We start from the raw sequence: 15,927 nt of genomic DNA, 5'->3' as shown, positions 1-15,927 counted from the left end.
ATATATATATATATACTGCATCATCCCTTAAATAATGGGGATTTTTTAATACTTCCTGTATTTTTTCAAAATTAAGATAAAAAAGTTCTTTTTTAATCTAAAATATACTCTCCCTCATTTTCTACAATGCTCTTCCATCTATCTGGTAGGCTTGCAAGGCCCCTCTTCCCAAATTCACTTGTCCATGACGAAAAATACTCCTCCAGTACTGTTCTGACCTCATCTACAGAATTCATATTTTTCCCATCCAAATGATTTTGAAGACTGCAGAATAAATGATAATCAAATGGGGCAATGTCTGGCGAATATGGTGGGTGGGGCATTGTTTCCCATTCAAATTGCTCCAACCTTTGAAATGTCATCCCCACTATATGTGGCCAAGCATTATCCTGATGGAAGAACACCTTCCTTCTTGAAACCAAAGACAGTCATTTTTCTTCCAGCACTGACTTAAACCAATCAAGCTGCTTGCAGTAGATCTCCTTTGTCATCATTTGGTTTGGGTTTAAAAATTCAAAGTGGACTAAACTTTTCATATCCCACCAAACAGATAACATCTTATGTGGGTGAAGACCTTCTTTAGCCAGGGGTGCCAGTGCTTCCCCTTTCCCTACCCACTGTCTTTGGTGCTTGACATTTTTACAGAGAACCCATTTCTCATCACCAGTCACTATTAGGTCCAAAAAGGCTAACCACATGAACATATAAATGGTTTACCTTTCTCAGACTTTTTCTTTGTACTAGGAAAAAGAAAGACAGACATACATGCACACACACACACTCCTTGCCAAAATTATTTTGTATCTAATCAAAATTTGAAAATTCATCAAGTTTGTGTGTGTGTGTGTGTGTGTGTGCACGCACGTATGTGAAGGAGTATGCACATGTATCTGTGGGAGTAGGTGGGAGGGTGCATGCATGAGTGTTGGTGCATATGTGTGTGTGGGTGCTTGTGTGGAAGTGCATGCATGTGTGGGGGGTGAATGTGTTTATGGGAATATGTGTGTGTGTGGGATGCATGTGCATGTGTGTGAGATGCATGTGTGTGTGGATTGCATGTGTGTGTGGGATGCATGTGTGTATGGAGTGCATGTGTATGAGGTACATGTGTGTGTGGGGTGGATCTGTGTGGGAGTTGCATACGTGTGTGGGTGGGTGGTTGGGTATGTATGTGTGCAAGGGTGTGTGCACATGTGTAAGTCTTAATGCACAAACAGAAGGAAGAATATTCAATACATGTAGTAGAACCTATTCATTCATAGCTGCTCATTCGTTCTATCACTACCCAGAGCTTATGTCGTTTTGTCACCTGGAGGATTCCTAATAGCAAGAAAATACTGAGAAGTAACTTCAACAACCGTGCACAGAGAGTACTCTTTCTTTTGTTTTTATTACCACCACGTGTGTGTGTGTGTGTGTGTGTGTGCATATGTCTATGTGAGAAAAAGAGAAAAAGAAAAGAGAGAGTGAAAGCACAGGGTTAGTACTCCTATTGATTAGTGGTGTTGTAGGTGACAAAAGACATTTCTGCAAACAGAGTACTGCAGTTCACTACTGCAGTACAGACTGCTAATTTCACCTTCAATATGTCTCTGCAACTGAATATGTTAATAAATTGTTGTTATTTGTAGCATCATTCACAGCTTGTAAATAGCATAGGGACTGCTACATGAAAGCTTGTCAATGCTACAAGCGAAATCTCAACTACCACGAACTCGAAAACTATCACCAACAATAACGATAATGGTTTCTTTTATTTGCCACAAGGGTGGCAGTTAAAAGAGACAGTACAAGAACAAATTACAAAAGCTGTGTGAGTGTGTGTGGTGGGGTTATGCATAATTGACTGTAAATATAAAACAAATAGGTATAGAAAACAAAAAGTAGTAACATGGCTATCATCATCATCATCAATATATAATGTCCATTTTGCCATGCTGGTGTGGGTAGGATGGTTTGACAGGAGCTGGTAGGCCAGAAGACTGCACCAAGCTCCAATGTCTGTTTTGATTATGATATCTGCAACTGGATGCTCTTTCCTAATGCCAATCATAATATTAATAATAATGATAATAATTCTTTCTACTATAAGCACAAGGCCTGAAATTTGGGGGGAGGGGCCAGTCAATTAGATCAACCCCAGTACGCAACTGGTACTTAATTTATGGGCCCCAAAAGGATGAAAGGTAAAGTTGACTCTGGTGGAATTTGAACTCAGAACTGCCAAATCACTGCCTTAATTAATATTAACAGTTTCAAATTTTGATACAAGGCCAGGAATTTTGGGGGAAGGTGTCAGTTGATTACACTAACCCAAATGCTCGAAAGGCAAAGCTGACCTCAGCAGAATTTGAATTCAGAACATAAACATGGACAAAATCTGGCTAAACGTTTTGCCTGGCATGCTAATAGTTCTGCCAGCTCACCGCCTTATTGATAATAATAATAATGGTTTCAAATTTTGGTACAAGGACAGCAAGTTCAGGGGAGGAAGACTAGTTGATTACATCAACCTCAGTCCTCAACTGGTACTTATTTTATCAAAGCATGAAAGGTAAAGTTGATCTTGGTGGAATTTGAACTCAGAACAAAAATATGGATGAAATACCACTAAGCACACTGCCCAGCATGCTAATGGTTCTATCAGCTCACTGCCTTGTTCATAGTAATAACAACAATAATCCTTTCTACTGTAAGCACAAATTTATGCTGCAAAGTGGCTGAGCTCCTTTCGAGTGTTGGGCCTCATGGAGGCGAGGTGGCCGAATTCCTTTCAAGTGTGGGGCCTCATGGAGGCAATGACCAAGACCTTTGGCATTATGTCATATTTGAGAAGAAGACCCATCAAGCCAAGCAAAATTGCAGTCATGGAAGATATTGGTGTCATGCAAATGACACCCGTGCCGGTGGCATGTAAAAGCATCCATTTATACTCTTGGAGTAGTTGGCATTAGGAAGGGCATCTAGCCGTAGAAAACCATGCCAAATCAGACTGGAGCCTGGTGCAGCTATCCAGCATGCCAGCCATCCAATCCAGGCCAGCATGGACAACGGATGTTTAATGGTGATGATGATGATGATATATGTGACAGATTTTTACCCAGTTTTAGTCTACCCAATTCACTTACAAGACATTGGTCAGTCAGTGGTTAATTATTGATAAACTAATATCATGTAGTTGCAAAGCAAGCTTCTTAACCACACAGCCATGCCTGCACCTATTGAGGGTACTGAGGGATCCTTTAAAAGATTTGACTTGCTGGAAATAGCAGCCAAATCTCTCTCAAAAACAATGAAATGTTTAAAAATCAAACTGAACAATACATTGAACAATATAAACTAAGGTAAAGAGAGGATGGCCATGGCTGAGTTTGATTAATCAGGGGTCTAAACCACTAAAAATGGATCCTACACTCCAGTGATTCCCAACTTTTTCTACATCCAGCCCCCTACAATATATTTGATTACTTTTTGCATCCTCTACAAAATTAACATTGCATTTTCTCCTCCTCATCATCATTTAAGGTCCATTTTCTATGCTGGCATGGGTTAGATGGTTTAACTGGGACTGATAAGTCAAAGAGCTGCACCAGGCTACAGTTGTCTGTTTTGGCTTGGCTTCTAGGGTTGGATACCCCTCCTAACGTCAGCCACTTTACAAAGTGTACTGGGTGTTTTTTATGTGTCATCGCCATTTTGCTAACAACAACCATATTTTCCAGCAAACAAGTTGAATTATTCAGGCCAAAATTTACAGTTAAAGAAAGTAGACTGACTTATACATCAAGATGACTTTGGAGGATAAAAAACTGCCTGTGAAATGCATCAGGATTGAATGTTTACATTATTCTGTTACATTGACTTGTATGCCAGAAATAAATTGAACCACATACAGTACTGTGGGTGAACAATCTAATCTCCAAAAATGAAGCCCCCCTCCCACACACAATGGGCTTCTTTTTATATCTGCTTACCAAATCTACTTACAAGACATTGGTTGGCCTAAGGCTATAGCAGAAGAGTAAACTTGTCCAAGGTGCCAGACATTGGGACTGAACCCAAGACCACATTGTTGGGAAGCAAGTTCTCAACCACACAGTCATGCCTTTATATATATATATATATATATATATATATATATATATATAAACACACGCACACACACAATGAAGATGAGAATGAAGCAATGGAGCACTAACACAGCAGAGTTTCATGTACTCTTCCTGCTAATCTGGATGTGAAAAGAGATGACCTCAGAGATGCAATCATTATTGCCATCTTCAAGAAAGGTTGCAATTCAGACTGGAAGGCCAATAGACTTAGTACTAAATGTATACTGGAGTTAATTTAATTAACTATGCTCCCACCTAACATATCGCTGGCTTTATGTCTAAATTCGAAATTATTAGTAGCATCATTACTAATACGCCAATATAATATGAAATAAATTTGGTATTCCAGAAACATATGCTCAAAATGCATATTGCGTGGCTGTAGCATCAAACTCCAAGAAGAAAAATCCAATTAGAATGTTTAACTCTGGTAGTCATAAGATTGGAAAGACATAGCTTGTTGGTATTTTAAAATGGAACCTTAATTCACGCAGGGTTGAGAAAATTTTTGATATTAATTTACCAATAATTCTTTAATGAATGTGAAGCTAATGCTAAAATGCAAAGTTACTCAATCCCTAGAAATGAAGACAATTTTTTTAAAAAAGTAAATAAAAATCATTTTTTTCTTGTCACAGTAATTAGATGTGACATCCACAAACTCTTTTGCATTAAAACCAACCATATCAGGCCCAAATTTTCTACTTGTTTTATCTTCAAACCAGTCAGATCCTGTCTCTCATACCTACCCTATAATGTCATTCTAAAAATATACAACCACATCATTAAAATATTGAAGCTACAAGATAATGCATAGTTATTTTAAAACAACATGAATAACTAAGCATTACATTTGACAGAGTAATTTGAATGCTAAAGGGTTAAGAATCTTTAAAATTGCATTATCAGTTCAATACAATATTCTCAAGAACTTGAAGCATATCCTTTTAAGTTTTACTCCATAGAGCAAGAGACTATATATATAATTTAAAATGTCTAATTGTTTCAGACTAGTAATAGTTTTTAACAAAATAATTTCTCAAACCACCTGCAAGGTCATGCGCTGTTTATCTTGATATGAGATCACCATGTTGCACAAACATGGTTGTGATGCATGCACCTGGGGTACCCTTATCAGATGGGTAGTTACGATGGGCATATTAGGCTTTGTATATTTGTACCCCAGTGTCACTTTGACGGCATGCGCTGCTCTCTCACTCTAAATATCACAAAGCATTTTATCCAACACTTTGATTCTGCCAATTCACAGCCCTAAAACCTGGTGTTGCCTCTGGCCTTGCCAGTTCCTGTCAAGCTGTCCAACCCATGCCAGCATGGAAAACAGACGTTAAATGATGATGATGATGATGATGATGATGATGTAAGTGATTCAAACACAGGCACAAGGCCCAAAGTTTGGTTGTGGGAGTGGGGGTGGATGGGTTAGTCCCATAAATTGCCCCTAATATTTGACTCTGGTGGGGTTTGAACTTAAAAGTACTGTAACTAAATACCACAAGGTATTTTTTTTTTTTTACCAAGATTCTTATGATTCTGCCAATAACAATAATAATAGTTGACTACAAAAACATGATACTATTAGTACTAAAATAACAAACCATTATTTTGCCTTTAACAAATCACTACCTCAATTACTCATATTTAATTCTGCCACCACCACCAACATGATACTAACACATCGCAAATAATACCAAAATTGAAATAACAGTGGAGATTCTATTATTACTACTAAGATAATAATATCAACACTTCACAAATTACACTAATATAACAACAACGAGTATGTTGCTACCACCATTGAGATAATAATTCTAACATAGTCACTAATGGTAAATATAACAGCAACAATGAGCTAACAATGGTGACTCTCTTATATGATTGATTCATCTGCTAGAAATAGCAGACAAATTTTCCCCTTACATCATACTCCCTTTCTCCACCATCTTAACACACGCATATACAAAAAAAAAAAAAAAAAAAAAAAAAAGAAGAAGAGAAAGAAAAGATATTAGATAATGCAGTTCAAGATATAGAGTGGTTGAATAAGAAATGGTATATATTCATAGCTGGAATGTCTTTGATCATAGATCTATTTGATTAAAGCTGACTTGAGGCAAAACAACAACAACAACAACAACAACAACAACAACAGAGACATCACCACTGGAACTATTATTATTACTATTATTATTATTATTATTATTATTATTATTATTATTATCACAACAACGTAGAGCATTAATATCGTTAATATGTTCACGCCACAATTAGCACTGTCGCCAAACCACCCCTGCCAACATTATTACGAATGGTTCAAAATTAAGTTAACCATCATCACATTTAATAGAAAGTATATTACCTTGGTTGCCATGCTACAGAAAGCTGACACCTTGTAGTTTATTGGGGTAGCATTTACTACACCCTACTATGATACTTATTGTTCTAGTTATTAATAAAGTAGTATCTACTGCACTTGATACTCTCATTGTTTGCTGGAAGTATTATAAGGTAATTGCTTTAAAAAAAAATAGCACACACACACACACACACTCACATAGCAGCTTTGTGTGTGTGATAGAGAGAGAGAGAGAAAGAGAGAGGGAAAGTGTGTGTGTACAGGTATAGCCATATGGTTGAACAGTTTGTTTCCCAACCACATGGTTAAGGGTTCAATTCCACAGCATGGTACTTTGAGCAAGTGTCTTCAGCTATCGCCCACAGTTAGCCAAAAACTTGTGAGTAGATCTAGTAGATGGAAACTGGAAAAAGTCCCTTGTGAATGCATGTATGTGTGTGTGTGTGTTTATATGTGCAGGTATGTATGCAAGTGTGTGTGTGGGGAATATGCTTGTATTCATGTCTCTTTGCTTTGATAACAAGTGACAGTTGTAAACGAGTGTGACTGTCATGTAAAAAGTGTTTCTCATTTCCAATCTTCCATGAAAAACATGTCAAGTCAGGGTGGAATATTGCCTTGCTTAGCAACAGGTAAGTGTTGGTGACAGAAAGGGCATCTGGTTGTAAAAAAAAAATCTGCCTCGATGAATTCCATCTGACCCATGCAAGCATGGAAATGTGGATGTTAAAATGATGATGATGGTGTGTGCGTGTATGCATATGTGTGCGCACGCGTGTGTTTGTGTATGTGCATGGTTAAGAAGTTTGCTTCACATACACTTTAGTTTCAGTTTTGATCCCTTGCTGCAGCACCAGACAAGAGTCTTCTATAACCTTAGACTGAACTAATACTTTGTAAATGAACTTTGGAAGACGGAAACGCAGAAGCCCATCGTGTGTGTGTGTGTGTGCACACGCGCGGGCACATGCATGTGTATTGTAGAAAGGAGTGCAAATGTGTATGTGTGCATGTATCTGTCTTCGTATGGACATTGGTTGCAGCATGTTTACGCAGCTTATTCAGAGGATCAACATATAAATTGGCAGTGGAGTACCTTGCTTAAAAAGAATAAGTATTGGCCTCAGAAAAGGCCTTAACAAGCCTCATCCAGACAAAGCCAACATGGAGAGAGCAGACATAAAAAAATGATAATGGTTTTATGTGTCTGTGTTTGTGTGTATAATAGTTATTTTCCATATATACAATATTAAAAGATTCCATTAATAACAAGAGAGAGAAGGAAAAAACGAGGAAAAAAAATAACAATGAGAACTGAAGCATAGATATTTTGCTAGCTGAGCAATCATGCATATCAGTACACCTCAGGGGGTTTGCAACCTCTCTCTGTCAAATTAAACACACAAATTCTATATGTATAGTACTCAGGCTCTTACTTCAATGCATACACACACACACACACGCACCTAACATGTATTTCATATGAAGCCTTCTTGGTAACCTTGTATGAGCAAAGAATGATAAATTTCTACCAATGTTTAACACAGCAAGATATGCTACTTTTGATTTAATGCAAATTTCTGCTTGACAACACACAGGTGGTGATTTCATAGAATCATTAGAGCTATTGGTCAGAATGCAAGTGGTGTTACCTTCAGAGTTCAAATCCTACTGACCTCAACTTTGCTTTATGTCTTTCTGGGGCCAGGATGTCAGTAAAATAACTATCCATGAAGTATTATAACATCATCTAGATGTGAATGGGATAATAATAATAATAATTCTTTCTAATTTTGGCACAAGGCTAGCATTTCAAATAGAAAGGGCAAGTCAATAATTATTCTTTCCACACAAAAAAAGGGCCTGAAATTCTGGGGAAGGAGTATACAGTTGATGACACTGACACCAATGGTGAACTGGTACTTATTTTATCAACCTCCAATCAGATGGAAAGCCAAGTTGATCAAGGGAGAATTTGAACTCAGAACTCAATCAATAATAATTATAGTAATTATAATAATTCTTTCTAACATAGGTATAAGGCCTGAAATGTTGGAGGAGGAGGCTAGTTGATTATAACAACCCTTGGTGATCAAATGGTACTTTATTTCAGTGACCTTAGACAGAATGAAAGGGCAAAGTTGACCATAGCAGAATTTGAACTCAGGACGGAAAGCCAGAAGAAACGCTGTTCGGCATTTTGTCCTGTGTGCTTGACCGGTAATTATTTTATTAACCCTTAGATAATGAAAGACAAAGTCAACCTCAGAGGAATTTGAACTCAGAACATAAATCCAGTAGAAATGCTACTCAGCATTTGTTCCAGAGTGCTAATGATTCTGCCACCATAACAACAAGAACAACAATAATAATCCTTTCTACTGTAGGCACAAGGTCAGTAATTTCAGGACAGAGGATAAGTTGATTACATCAACCCTAGTATTCAACTGGTATTTATTTTATCAACCCTAAAAGGACGAAAGGTAAAGTCAATCTCATTGAAATTTGAACTCAGAATATAAAGATGGACAAAATGTTACTAAGCAATAAATAATAATAATAATAAAACAAATGAAGAAACAGATACAGTGTGAGTCTGACTTAACATAGAAAAATAAGGATGTGTCTGTGTGTGTCTTTGGTGTCATGTCTAATGACTGTGACAATCTCTCGGCAGCAGATTGAATTTTTGAGAATATTTATAACAGCTCATTGAGTTAGGTGTACAGAATTTAGTAGTGACCAGCTGAAAAATGCAAGGGAGTGGTCTACAGGGGATTTGAATAATCTAGCAGTCTATGCACTTGCAGTCAAATATCATATTCACTTAGCTATTTTCCTTTTGACTTTATCAGTAGGCTGACTAGCATTGTAATAAGATTACCAAGCTACTGTTAGTTTGCTCTGCTTCAAAATAATGTGTGTGACATGGCTAAAGACACACATCTCAAAACTAATGTTCAGAGGATTAAATAACATGGCATTAAGATTCTTTTTTTAACTCTTTTGATGCCAACTTGCCAAAACCACCTCTGTTTCACTGATATAAAACCACTGACTTTAAAGTGTTTATATTTTAAATTTAAAACTTCCATTGTAGTTCTAATTTAGTTTAGTCACTCCAGACAAATTTAGTTACTTTACCGAATCCTTTCATATTCCTGGTTATTTTAAAAATTAATTGAAACACATGATGTATTTCATTAGAAATATGATTGCAAAGGGGGTAATATCAAAGAAACAAAGTGCCTGAAATTCAATGTAAATATTTTTTATTTGTCATTGAAAAACAGATTATTGAAGATTATTTTTTTCTTTGGAAAAAGATGAAATGATGAAAATTCAACAAAGCTCTTCCATTGGAAAAGAAGCTGGTTTCGAAGATAAACATATAGAACAGGAAGGAGTCGCTTCATGATTTCTTGACCTGCTGGAAATAGTAGCTAAATATTCTCTGCAAATCACTCCATGTCAACTCTCACAAAATAAGGACAATGTAGACATAGGCAGCTATAAAAAGACAAGATGGTCATAGCTGGAATGCTTTTGATCATAAGCATAATCAATCAAGGTTGATTTAGAAGCTACACAACAACAGTAGCGCCACCACTGCTGTAGCAATTGCAACAACAGCAGCAGCAACCGCCGCCACCACCAAACTACCATAATATACATTAAGCTCTGACTTCCACAAAAAAAGCTGCCAATTTTGTCAGAAGTGTTAGTCCATGTTATTGAGCCAATAGCAAGTGACTGGTATTTTATTGATCATGAAAGGATAGAAAAGAAGGTTGACATTCGCAAGATTTGAAACTAGAATGTAAAGATTGGCAGCTTAATGCTGCAATATAATTTAGTCCTGTTCTCTAACAATTTAGTCAATCACGCACACATTTTTACTATAGATACAAGGCCTGAAATTTTGAGAAGACAGCTGATTACATTGACCCTCGGTGCTCAACTAGTACTTTATTTTATCAACTCTGAAAGGATGAAAGGCAAAGTTGATCTAAATGGAATTTGAACCTAGAACCGACAGAGTCAGAAGAAATGCCACAAAGCATTTCACCTGACACACTAATGATTCTGCCAGCTTACTATCTTCCTTCCAATCCAGCAATATATATTAAATGAAATTACATCCAATATACTAATAATGGTTTATATCTGCTTATATTAACACCCTTACCTGATTTAATAAATTCTCTTTCACACTTCATTAGTTATCAATAGTCATTCATAATTTTGCACTCCTCTCCCACCACCAGAAAAGAAAAAAAAATGTGTATGTGCGGGAGAGAGAGAAAAAGAGAGCACTAAGAAAACTCCCATATATCAGACCTTCTCAGCTGAATGATTATGAGAGAGCTACACAAAGAGGGTAAGTTCAGTGAACTGAATAAACTTGTAAAGGGCTTTAGTGCCAACCTTTCCCTTAATCTGACACCCACCACTTTACTTACACCCTTATCTTTTTTTTTTTTTTTTGATACTGAAAAGTGCCTTATTATTATAGACAAGAAATGAAGCGCAGTGTTTCTGTGTTTTAGATTTCATTTTCCAGCTAGAAGGAAAGAAAGCAGGCATCACTGTTTGGTTAAGAAGCTTGCTCCCCAATCAGAGCGGTATTGAGTTCAGTTTCACTGCAGAGAATCTATCTATCTATCTTATTTCTTTATTGCCCACAAAGGGCTAGACATAGAGGGGACAAACAAGGACAGACAAAGGGATTAAGTCAATTACATCAACCCCAGTGCGTAACTAGTACTTAATTTATCGACCCCGAAAGGACGAAAGGCAATGTAGACCTTGGCGGAATTTGAACTCAGAACGTAACGGCAGACGAAATACCACTAAGCATTTCGCACGGCATACTAACGTTTCTGCCAGCTCACCGCCTTGACTCCAAAAGGATGAAAGGCAAAGTTGACCTCGGCGGAATATGAACTCAGAATGTAACGGCAGACGAAATATCGCCAAGCATTTCGCCCGGTGTGCTAACGTCTCTGCCAGCTCACCACCCTATCTATCTAGGTCATTCCTCAGGATAACCCAAGACTGTTTCCACATGTTTTCCCCATTCATTTCTATCTTCTGTATCCTCCAGCAAGTTGTTGATACAGGCCATCTTCCTTCTTCCTCTCTTGGTTCTTCCTCCTGTTGGATGCCAGAGCACTAGCTTGTTAGCAATTTCATCAATATGTCTGATGCAGTATCCAGCATAGCAACTTGAGTAAATATATTTTACTATAACCCAAAGCTAACCAAAGTCTTATGAGTGAACAGAAAAAGCTTATTGTACATACATACATACATGACACTTTTTTTTCTCACTCCATTTGTTTTATCTTATTCATTTCCTTTGAGTGAAGGCTCAAAATGTCAAAGACTCTTCCATTTTGCCTGAACGTCAAACTAATACACCATGTTTGCAGTTGCCTCACCTTTTTTGTTTTTTGCACAATTTTTAACTACATATCTGTGTGTGTATATATATATGTGTGTGTGTGTGTGTATATATATGTGTGTGTGTGTGTGTGTGTGTGTGTGTGTGTGTGTGTGTCTGCCATCACCACCTGGCAACCAGTGTTGGTTCATTTACACCCACATAACTTAACGGTTCAGCGAAAGAGACCAACAGAATAAGTACTGCAGTTGATTTGTTAAACTAAGCCCTTTAAAGCAAAGAGCCAGCATGGCTGGGGGGGGGGGGAGAAAAGAGATTCACTTGTCTTAAGAAGCATTGATGAAAATTTTGACTGTGACAACTCTAGCGACAAGCAAGATTCAGACATTATTGATCACTGAAATGTACCATGTGACCAGAAGAGAAAATGTATAAATATCAATATCAATAGTTATAAAACCATGTAAATCAATTTATCATCATCCACATCATCATTTTTAATGTCTACTTTTCCATGTGTGCATGGGTAAGATGGAATTTGCTGAAGCAAATTTTTTACTGCTGGATACTTTTCCTGTTGCCAACCCTCACTTGTTTCCAAGGAAGGTAATATTTCTTCATAACCAGACATGTTTTCATGGAAGATTGGTAATGTAGGGCACTACATGCACAATGGAGACATTCGTTTATAAGTATCACATGATATCAAGGTAAAGAGAGAGTAGCACAGTCACATGCACATACATGTGTGTGCGCACACATACATATATCTATATGTACTGCAGGTTACTTTCAGTTTCTGTGTACTGAATCCACTTACAAGATTTTGATCAGCCCATGGCATTAACAGAAGATACTTGCCCTAGGTCAAGTGAAACTGAACTCAAAAACCATGTAGTTGGGAAGCAAATTTCTTACCACAGACCCACATCTGCACCTATGAGTATTAATAGATAGTAACAATGAGAATGATAATTACTTTAAAAAAAAAATTAAAAGAAAGCACAAAATATACTGGAAGACATACATGTCAATACAAGAGCAATGGCCACACATAATCCCAAACAAAAACAGATGTATTCACCACACCAGTAAAGCTTCAACATAGCTGTTCAACCTGTTAGAAATAGCAGACAAATCACCTCCTCAATGCACAACCTACCATTTTAAAAGACAAAAGACACATTGGCCAATGAACGCTTTAGCATTTTAACCAGTTATATCTAGCCTACATATTCTACCTATTCTATGTTAAAACTAGCCAGATCCGGTCTCTCACACCTACCCTATAATGTCATTCTAAAAGTAAACAATCACATCAATGAAATCTTGAAGCTACAAGATAATGCATAATTATTTTGAAACAATGTGAGTAAATAAGCATTACATTTGATAGAATAATCTGAATGCTGAAGGTTTAAAGTCTGTTTAATCAGGGTTGATTTGGTGTTAAGCAATAACACAATCTCTGTCTCTACCTCTGGACCACACCCTAATAAGCAAATCATTCACCAGACCATTTCTATGCTACAACCATGCTATTTCCTCTATGTCTCTTCTATCCAGCTGCTGTAGACACTACCACTACTACTACTACTTATCTCTGTTCCTCTGAAATTACTAATTACATGTTACTTCCTATTCAAATGTGACTTGTCAGTCCACCTCATGGATTGACAAGTGGACAAAATAGAAAAGGTGTTGCACTGGAGGACGGTTAGGGAAATGTACTGAAACAGTCACTCCAGCTAATGGGGAACACACTTGCAGATAGCCATCTCTGCTCTAACAGCAAAAAGCAGGAATGTAATCTGGGGGCCAAGAACGTCAGGTCTCCACAGCCGCAGGCTCAACCACAAATCTGTCAGAGAGAGGCCAATACTTTGACATTTTGCCCTTCATGAGCAGTGAAGCCTGGACTGCCAGCCAAATACATCAGGTTGTCACCGGAGACTGTATTGTAGCATGTGGCATCCCAGACGAGAGGCCTATCATCATGAAATGAAAAACTTAGTGCAAAACATGGTCTAGACACTGCAGGTTTCCTTTCCCAGCCTGAGGCAGCAGGGCTGGGCAGAGGGGACAGTAAAAGGACAGATGGCATGGCAATTTTTGGATAAGAGCTAAGTAAAAGCCTCAAATGTGTTGTGTTATGTACACATGCATGTGTGTATGTATGTGTGTGTGTGTGTGTCTGTTTGTCTTGGTTACAAATAAATCAGTTATATATACTTTGTGGCATCAATTCAGTGTGAGCCAAGGCTATTTCTACTAAAGGAAAACTTAGCAATTAGATAAATGAAGATCAATAAAATATGAAGAAAAAGCATTAAGGTCGATATATACCAAATAAAAAAAAAAACAGTAAAAGAAGAATTTAAAATATGTACATATTTCTTGCCTTATAAGAATGGTTGGTATCATACAAAACTACATACATGCAACATGTAAGTATAGAAATTCCTTTAATATAAGAAACTATTATAAATATCTGAAATATTGGAGTGATATAAGATGATAGGATTATTGGAATATATCTGTGTCTGAAAAAGTTTGTTATAAAATCAATTAATGTAAATTCAATTTACTAATAAAAAATATTAAAGAAGAAGAGAAATAAGTCAGACTATTAAAGCAACAATTAAAAAAAAAAATCAAGAAACAGTAAGTAGATTTAAATTTCAGTGAGGAAAAAGTATAATCTATAAAATTTATACCATTGGATCTAGAATATCATTGAAATAAAATTATTGTTTGATCCAGCAAATAAGCACAAGCCACTCCTGTGTTGCTATTTCACCCTCATATAAAACTAAATTCAGCATAAGGCCAAATGGAGGTAGGAAGTGATGAAATCGAGGAGATAAAGGAGCATGTTTACTTAGGGCACACAGTGAATATTAGTTGAGATATGGATGCTGAAATCTCAAAGAGAATAAGGGCAGGATGGAAGGCATTTAAATCAATAAAGGATATGCTTAAAACAAAGCTAGACAATATGCCAGATTCTTCAATAGAACCAGCCTAGCTGCGCTCTTATACATAAATAAGACATGGGCAACAAAAAAAGAGGATAGAACATTGACTGGCTATGATGCATAAGGACTATGGAAAGATCCATACTAGGAATATCATTACAAGAACATATTCAAAATGAGATAATTTGAAAATGGAGTGGAGTGAATGATGTGATCACAGAATACCAAAAGCACATGTTCCGAAGGGTTGGACGTGTCGCAAGGTTCACAGACAACAGGTGGATCTGTGCAGTTACCAAGTGGTATCCAAGAGATTGGAAAATGCTGCTTGGGAAGCCTCTGTGATGATAGGAAGACAATTTAGCTAAGCAATTTGGGTCAAGATGGAAAAGAATGATGCAAACAAGACAAAATAGGAAGTGCATTGTGACTATCTGATGGTCTGATTGTAATAATAATATTTTTTATCATAAATGATCTTGAAACTCCTTTTACTTTACATAAAATATTTTTCATGTTCTACTGTTGTTTTATTGCTATTTATTTACAAGTATTATAAATTTTAAAAGTAAAATATTTTTCTGGGAACAAATTACGATTTATAACATTGCTACTATTGGAAATTATTGTTCTGCTCTATGAGTTTTTTGCTTTATGAGCAGTCTCCGGGAATAAATTAACTCATATATCGAGGCTTTACTGTATATATTATTATAAAACTAATAATAATCTTTTCTACTAAAAGCACAAGGCCTGAAATTTATGGAGAGGGGACTAGTTGATTACATCAACTCCAGTGTTTCATTGGTACTTAATTTATTGACCCCCAAAGATTGAAAGGTAAAGCTGACCTCAATGGAATTTGAACTCAGAATGTAAAGACAGATGAAATGCCGCTAAGTATTTTACCTGACGTGCTAATGATTCTGCCAGTTTGCTACCTTAATTAATAATAATAATAATGATAATAATAATGATAATAATAATAATAATAATAATAATAATAATAATAATAATAATAATAATAATAATAATAATAATAATAATAATAAT

At 36.5% G+C, this 15,927-nt stretch overlaps 1 protein-coding gene across 1 annotated transcript in view; it reads right to left on the bottom strand.

Annotated features, from left to right (window-relative positions):
* The window catches only part of LOC106882548 (low-density lipoprotein receptor-related protein 4), a 461,294-nt gene that overhangs the window by 134,563 nt on the left and 310,804 nt on the right, over positions 1-15,927 (bottom strand). The window lies entirely within an intron of this gene.

Source organism: Octopus bimaculoides, chromosome 6, assembly GCF_001194135.2.
Source record: "Octopus bimaculoides isolate UCB-OBI-ISO-001 chromosome 6, ASM119413v2, whole genome shotgun sequence".
NCBI lineage: Eukaryota > Metazoa > Mollusca > Cephalopoda > Octopoda > Octopodidae > Octopus > Octopus bimaculoides.
Note: the sequence above shows the minus strand (reverse complement) of the source record. Positions and strands in the feature narration are given on the sequence as shown.